Here is an 8,292-nt window from a genome sequence, read left to right as displayed (position 1 = left end):
TTAGCTTTCACTGCTTCCTTAAGTGGAGTTTGCTGTTCTCAAGAAAGATTATGTTTTGCCAGAATTAGTAAAGAATTTTTGTAATTTTATGAGTTTTGAGGAATTTCATACAATCTGATTTGATCATATGCAACCCCTCCCCCATCTCTCCTCGGTTTGACCCCTTATACACTATCCAGTTGTGTACCCCCTTTATTCTGTTTTCTTTTTTGCAAGCATATCACAATCAATTTATTGTGACGCTTAAATATTTGGATATATGACCTTTCACAGAAGCATGCTTAACTTACCAGGATCTATAATCTTACAGAAAACTGTTTTTTCCTCTTCTAGTAGCCAACAACTGACAATAGTTGATGAGGCCACTAAGAGTGAAATTTCACACTTACCTTTCTTCTCTACATTGATATTTGATCTGGTTTGGGCTTACACAGGTCTTGCGCATGCAAACACAGTTGATGTGAGATGTGAGATGACGTGTGACTTCTCTGCTGTGTCTAGAAGACATTATTCGCAGTCTCTGACTCTTACACTGTCCCTAAACATTCTTCTCCAATTATCCCTGATTGTTGGGAGGAAGCAGTATGATATATATGTTCCATTTTGGGCTGAGAGTTCCCCAGTTTCATATTTTCTATACAGTGGCCAGTTGTGGGCATTAATCACCACCTATTATACACAGAAGTCTCTCTGATGATAGTTGAAAAAATACATTGATCTATGGGTAAAATTTTAAGTCAGTAGAACTTGAATCAATGCTATGTCCATTTAGCAAAATACTAATAATAGCTTCTCCCCTATCTATGCTATGCTATGACATGTCCAGACATAGTAATTGGTGTTTGACTTAAAATCAGTCAGAAAGAGGTTGATAACTTCCATGATGATTGTGCCAGTGTTTCCAGTGTCTTGTCAAACTAGTTCCTATTGCTGCTCCCGGAGTTCATGCCCGGGTAAGATTGATTTTTATATTTTGTCTCCAGCATTGTGGAGAGCATCATCAGCACTATGAAGAATTAGTAAAGAAATTGACATCCAACAGACATGAATTAAAATCCTGAGTTTGATATTTTCAGTGGATAACCTTGCATCAAAACATTGTACAGCATACTTTGTATACATGGGCATGGATTGGATACCTTCCTAAGAAAGAGTGAAGATGGATGTAAGCATGAGAACTACCAAGAGGTTCTTCAGTTTTCACAAATATACTTTATTTCATCTTGTTGTTACTGCTGTTATTGTTGTATTTTGTTTTTTGTGTGATAGTGTATATGTGTGTGTGAGTGTGACTATGTGCATTAGTATATGTAGTATATGCAACTATAAGTGTGTGTGCATGTGTGTGTGTGTGTGTGTGTGTGCATGTGTATGTGTGTGTGTCTGTGTTTGTGTGGTGTGGTGTGTTCTATGGTATGTGGTACCATACACATGAGTGTTGGAGTACACGTGTGGTATATATGAGTGTTTGTATGAGTGTATGCTATGGCATGTTTGTTTGTTTCCTTGTTTGCTTGTTTGTTTAGCTAGGGATTAACATCAGGACTGAAACATAATTAGCCAGTCCTCAACTCCATACCCCCAGCTGCAGCTCCTTAAAAGCAAAACTCATTATTCACTTAAATAATGAGTTCCCTAGATGTCTATAAAATAAGATTTAGTTCTAAAGAAATATGCCATTAAGTAACTTTTTGGAAGAATCCCCTGTATGAAACGAGGTAATATTTTATGTAGTTAACTCCAGTAAAGTCTACTGGTTGGCTAAGTATCAAAAACCAGTGTATGAGGCAATAAAGAAATTGTGCATGAATAGCCCTTAGGATGGATGCTTTGATTAGGAAGACCCAGAAGCACAGTTGTACAAGTGCTGTTCCTGACTTGTGCTTGTCATAGCCAAAACAGGAAGGAAAACGGGAGCATAGTTGTTACCATTACCTCTCCTGGGCAAGTTTATTATATGTAAGTATCCATTAAACTCTCAATGGATGAGATGCAATGAATAAAGCAATCAGATGGGATTGGTCATATTATCAAATTTCATAGAAAATAAAATCCTGCAGTGTCAAAATTACTCAGTAAACACATGTCATAAAGCACAAAACTGCTCTGCCCAGGACTGGCATTCATATCCTCTTCTTTAACTCCCTTGGGTATCCTTGCCAAAGGTCAAGAATGAAACATCTCAAATAGAATTGTCCCGATGTGCAGGTGATTAAAAGGATTGCAAGTTAGAAATTAGAGGATAATTCATAAATGCATAATTTTTTTCTGACCACACTCTAAGGAGCAGGTCCAGGTGTGATCACAGAACTGAACTATAAGGAAAACTCTAAACTCATTGGCTGTCTTTGGTTTCTCAGAGATGTTCAAAAGGTGTCAAAAATGTTATTGATGAAGAAAACATCTTTTTGGTGACAAATTAATCCCTTAAAAGGTAATCAGAGAATGCATCACATAAACAAGTTTCTGGTGATCTTTGATTGCCATAAAGTTTTAAGTTTCTCCAGAAATTTCTGTCTTTCCGTTTGGATGTGCTGGCAGTAACATCAGGTCTTCAACCAAAGGAAACAACAGGCCGGAACTCATCAGTCTGTGATTTCAATTAAATATCGCAAAGGAAAATAGAGAGATGACAGCAAATCAGTCACAGAAACAGAAAAACATTCGCCAGTGGGCAAGCAGCTCATCTTTTATGTTCTGTCTTCCAGCAGTCCAGCCAAGGAAACTACAACTCCCTGACAACATTAGACACATTGCCTGTTAGAGAGGACCAAGATAAAGATGCATCAGAGGCAGTTCATCGTCTTTTGTTCTCTCAGTGCAAGTCACGAGCCAAGACCTCGTGCATATCAGAGTCAAGTATCAGCTTCTCCCATGGGGCACAATAGCTGGACAATTTATTTTCCTTCTCTTTTAAAACCTCTTTCTCTTTATCCATCTTTATTTTTCAATGCAAAAGTAAAGGGTGCAGAATAATCTCTAATAAGAACAACTATAGTATAAGCATTCTAAGCATAAAGAATTAGTGAGCACAGGAAAGAGATGGCCAACCATGAGAGATGGATATTTATATGTATAAAAAGAAAGAAAGATGAGACATACACGAGCAAACCAACACAAACTGAGCACGAGGCATGAAGAGACTTGCATGAGCCAGGGGAAGAACACTGAAGTCCACGAAGTCCACTGACCCGGGGGCAGTCAGCCGTGGCATGAACACCGCTGTGCTGTTGTGGCTAGAGAGCTGATATTAGGATCTACACTTTGATAAGAAACAAAGAGAAATTGAGTAGCTATATATACTTGAGTTAGAGGCACAGAGGACTGAATTGAAATCACCTTAACCCACACCCATGTAAGATTCTTAAACCCATATGTTAAAGGTTTTTATTTTTAATTTCTGAAAAGAGTGCCACCTATACAGTATCATCTTGATAATATCATAAAAATATTGTGGCAACATGTGATATTTCCTAAAGTGTGCAGTACACAGTAAAATACCAGCTTTATTAGCAACCATTTGTAAGAGGCATGTAGGTCTAGGAGTTATCACAAGAAATAACGTATGATTCACAAGGAGAAGGAAATTATAAGTGATAGCAAATTATCCTGTGAGCAAATAGAGAAAATGATGACTGTCTCAACAAATGAGTAAACTCAGGTAGTAAAATTCAGAGGTATCCATGCTAAAACTCTCACCAAGTTAATAAAGGTGGAAAATTCTGCTTCATAAATAGAAAAACAAAAATGTACATGCACTCCACAGGCTTGGGAATGGCAATGAGTATAGAGACTCCAGGCAGATGCCAAGAACCCACATCATAGCTACACACCATAGCTACACACAGCAGTCTGTGTCTATAGCCCTGAAACTACAGGTGGGTTAGAAATATGGGGAACTCACAGTCCAGCCTGCATAAACAAAATGAGGTCCAGATTCAGAAATGTTAAAGTGGAGAACCCCTGGTTTATACACACAGAGAGAGACAGGAGAGAGAGAGAGAGAGAGAGAGAGAGAGAGAGAGAGAGAGAGAGAGAGAGAGAGAGAGAGACAGAGAGAGAGAGAGAGAGACAGAGAGAGACAGAGAGAGACAGATGGAGGGAGGGAGGGAGAGAGAGAAGCAAGTCTACTTAGTCTATTTGATACCACAAGTATGTAATATGATAATAAAAATAAACAAAAAATAAAATGGGAAAATTACCATTTTATATTTAGATATCATAAGACTTTCAATCTGAGGAATCCGATAAAAACTAAAGTAAACAAGAGACAAGGGAACATTTGTGTGTGGTTCATGGGAAATTATACAGCTGTTAGGGAAACCAATGCAGAGGTTTCTCAAAACACAAAAAATATAATCACAACTCCAACTCCACTACAATGTATCAAATTCTCAAGAGAATTCATTCTAAAATGGGGTATGGCGGAGGACTACATTTCTGAGGGAAAAAAATGTAACATTTTTTCTCTCAAAAATCAATATAGGAACCATTGATAAAGCTGAACTGGTTTTAAAATGTTCTCCATTACAAAACACAGCATAAAACTCACTGAAGAGAGAAAAATTACAGGCTTAGGAAAACCAGCATAGATTAGAGTCCTTAACAAAGACAGAAAGCAGCAATGCAAAGTAAATGTAGAAGGATGGGCTGACACTGGAGAAGGGTCACAGAGCACATGAGAAGAGCACCATGCACACCAGGAACAGTGGAAATACAAATCAGGACAATGGGCCAACATTCCACGCCAAATGATTTGACAGGCATTAAGAAACCTGTTAATACCACTTCTCAGTAAAGATGTGATAAGCTGAACCCACAACCCCTGCTGGTGGGAGTGTGGATCAGTACAATCACGTGGGAGAGCAATTTGGCTGAAGATGGTGAAATTTAAAACATGCATACTCAAGTACATGTGTGCTTCTGTACCTGTGTGTGTGTGCCAAATGAAATGAATGCACACTCTAGCATTGTCTGTAATGGAGAAAAATTAGAAACAAATTTTGTCTTCAACAGGAAATGGAAAAACTAATTATGATATATTCATCCAATTTATTACAAGAGAAAAATATTAAAATAAATTAGATAAATATCAAAAGTATAATATTGAGTTTTAAAGATAAAAAATATTTTTAGATTTTATTTTTTATTTTGAGATTGTAATGTAATTCTCCCTTCTTTCCTTCCCTCCAAAGTCTCCCATATACACCTCTTTGCTCTCTTTCAAATTCATGACCTTCTTATTCATTAGTTGCTGCTCCATGGTTATATTTTATGAATATGAACATATATAATCCTAAATATAACCTGTTCAATCTGTATAATGTTACTTCTATGTAAGTTTCCAGTACTGACCATTTGGTGTCAGACAACTGATCAATGTGCTCTTCTCCTGGGAAGACTGTTTCTCCCACTCTCAGCATTCCTTAGTTGCCTGTACCTCTTTAAGCAGGACTGAGGCTTGTCCACACCATGCACTTTTTTTTTAAATTTATTGATATATTTATTTACATTTCAAATGATTTGCCCTTTTCTGGACCCCCACTCCCCGAAAGTCCCATCAGTCCCCTTCCCCGCCCTGTTTTCCCACCCAACCCTTCCCACTTCCCTGTTCTGATTTTGCTCTATACTGCTTCACCCTGAGATTCCACACCATGCACTTAAGATGCAAGGCCAAAGGCCCTTGATCTGGAATTGACCTGTGTGTCACCTCCCTGGGAGTTAGCTTTTATGGTACTAGCAGAAAACATTAAAGATTTCAAAGGTGAGGAGCAAGTAACAGTCCTGCATTTATGATGCTTATAGACCTTACCAGTGAACAGCACAGCATGAAAGCCCTAAGAGTGTGTTTGTGACACTCATATTATGTCCATAACCAACAGCTCTTTAATTGAACTTAGAAACCTCTCACCAAGGAGCCCGTGTATGCATGGTATTGGAGAGAAAGTTATTTAACAACACACAATATGAAATCAGTATATAGCACTATATATGAAAAATTCCCTGTAACCATACATGTTCCTATGGCTATGTCTAATAATAGGTGTAGAATATTGGGGCCTCAAACTGATGGTGCAATGGCTTCTGGACAAGGAGGGTAAGAGTTGATGTAGGAGGAAAGAGTTTCACCATTGTTTACAATGCTTGATAGTTTTAAGTAAATGAACAAATTGTATTATAAATTAATTGTAAAGGTATAGTTATCAGACAGCTGCAGGATGAAAACCCAACTCCTCCACTTGAATTTAAAGTTGGCAAGGACGTTAACATCTACCATCAGGAGAGATCAGGAGCATTCGGGGTGCCTGGCTGGGCCTCAGGGGTAGAGAATGCAGCTAGACCTACGGCAACTGGATGTCCCAGAGTGGGGTGGTGCTCAAGAGAACTTCCCACTGCTGAGGACAAGGAGAGGCAATAATGGGGATGAGGGATGTGAAAGTATGGGACAAGGAGAAGAGGAGGGAGGGCGACCATGATTAGGAGATAAAGCAAATTAAATTTATCAGCAGGGTAGTAGTACTTGTGGGTATCACATATGTGCAGACGTGCATAAAATCATGCATAGGCATGCATATATATATGTACACACATGCATATGTATATACATGTACACACATACACAGAGAGATATAAAAACAGAGAGAGAGAGAGAGAGAGAGAGAGAGAGAGAGAGAGAGAGAGAGAGAGAGATTGTGCATTGCCACAGTACTAATTTGCGAAACTTCTAGGTCTAGATTCCTTTTTCTTTTAATTTTTTTTTAATTTTTTAAAATTTTTATTGGATATTTCCTTTATTTACATTTCACATGTTATCCCCTTTCCAGGTCTCCCCTCTGGAAATCCCTTATCCCATCCCCCTCCCCTTGCCTCTATGAGGGTGCTGTCCCACCCACTCCCACCTTCCCACCCTGGCAGTTCCCTACACTGAGGCATCAAACCCCCATAGGACCAGGAGGGCCGCTCCTGCCAATGAAGTCCAACAAGGCCATTCTCTGCCACATACAGGGCCGGAGCCCTGGGTTTCTCCATGTGTATTCTTTGGTTGGTGGTCCAGTCCCCAGGAGTCCAGGGGTTCTGGCCTGTTGACACTGTTGCTCCACATGGCTACAAACCACATCAGTTCCTTTAATACCTTCTCAGACTCCTCCATCAGGGACCCTGTGCTCAGTTCAATGATTGGCTGAGAGCATCTGCCTCTGTATTTGTCAAGCTCTGGCAGGGCCTCTCAGGGGATAGCCATATCAGGCTCCTGTCAGCGAGCACTTCCCAGCATCAGCAATAGTGTCTGGGTTTGGAGACTGTGTATGGGATGGAACCCCAGGTGGGGCATTCTCTGAATGGCCTTTCCTTCAGTCTCTGCTCCTCACTTTGTCTCCATATTTCCTATTGTGAGTATTTTCAAAAGAAGAGACAAATCACCTATTCACCTTGTCCCTTCAATACGAAATCTTTGCCTATCTGACCTTCAGCCAGCAGCACTGTTCAGGGAAACTGAAAAGAGAGATTTCTCATAGGCCAACTTAGCTATCTTCAGTGGATTATCTAAACATTCTCAAAAGTTTCTCTTAGTTTTTCATTCAACAAACATATGGAATTGTACCAGAAAGTCTTTTAGAAATGCTAGGTAACTCTTTTCTTCTTCAAAAATGTCTTATACAGTCAGTATTCTAGCTTCATTTTATTGATAAGAAAACTACAACATAGACGCTGAAGTACTTTATACAAGGGTTCTAATTGTTTTATCTGAAATTCAAACCCAGGTTTGAATGACATCAGTGTTCATCACTTCCCATGGTAAGGAGATGTGGGAATACAGTTGCTGAATCAGCTTCCCCAAAGACCTCTTATTCACAGATCCATCCCAGACACATGGAGAGAGTGAAGGATAGCAAGACGTGTCTGCTGCACAAGATCTTGGGATCCAGCAGCAGGTTTACCTCACCCTCATCAGAGATATGAGAAGCAGTGGGAAGTTGTAATTAAGCCATCCCACAATCCTTCCAGGCCAAATAAGTTTGCTGCCTTTCATCTCTGCACATAAGTCTTCTATTCCAGGCCTTTGCAATTTCTACCAGATTTCCACATCCCTTCTGTATCTGGATGCCAAGAACTGATCATAGCCCTGTAGCAAGAGAAAGACCCATGCTGTCTCACTCCAGCCAAATGTCCTCATGTGTGGTGTAAGAGGATCCCCTTCTTAGTCCAGTCTGGAGGTCTCAGTGCAATTAATGCTGCATTCGAGTTGTAAGAAGTCACACCTAAAGCCTCAGTGTTGACAGCCAAGCACTGATG

Source organism: Apodemus sylvaticus, chromosome 3 (assembly GCF_947179515.1).
Source record: "Apodemus sylvaticus chromosome 3, mApoSyl1.1, whole genome shotgun sequence".
NCBI classification, from domain to species: domain Eukaryota; kingdom Metazoa; phylum Chordata; class Mammalia; order Rodentia; family Muridae; genus Apodemus; species Apodemus sylvaticus.
The sequence above is the reverse complement of the archived record's forward strand: the minus strand, read 5'-3'. Positions refer to the sequence as shown.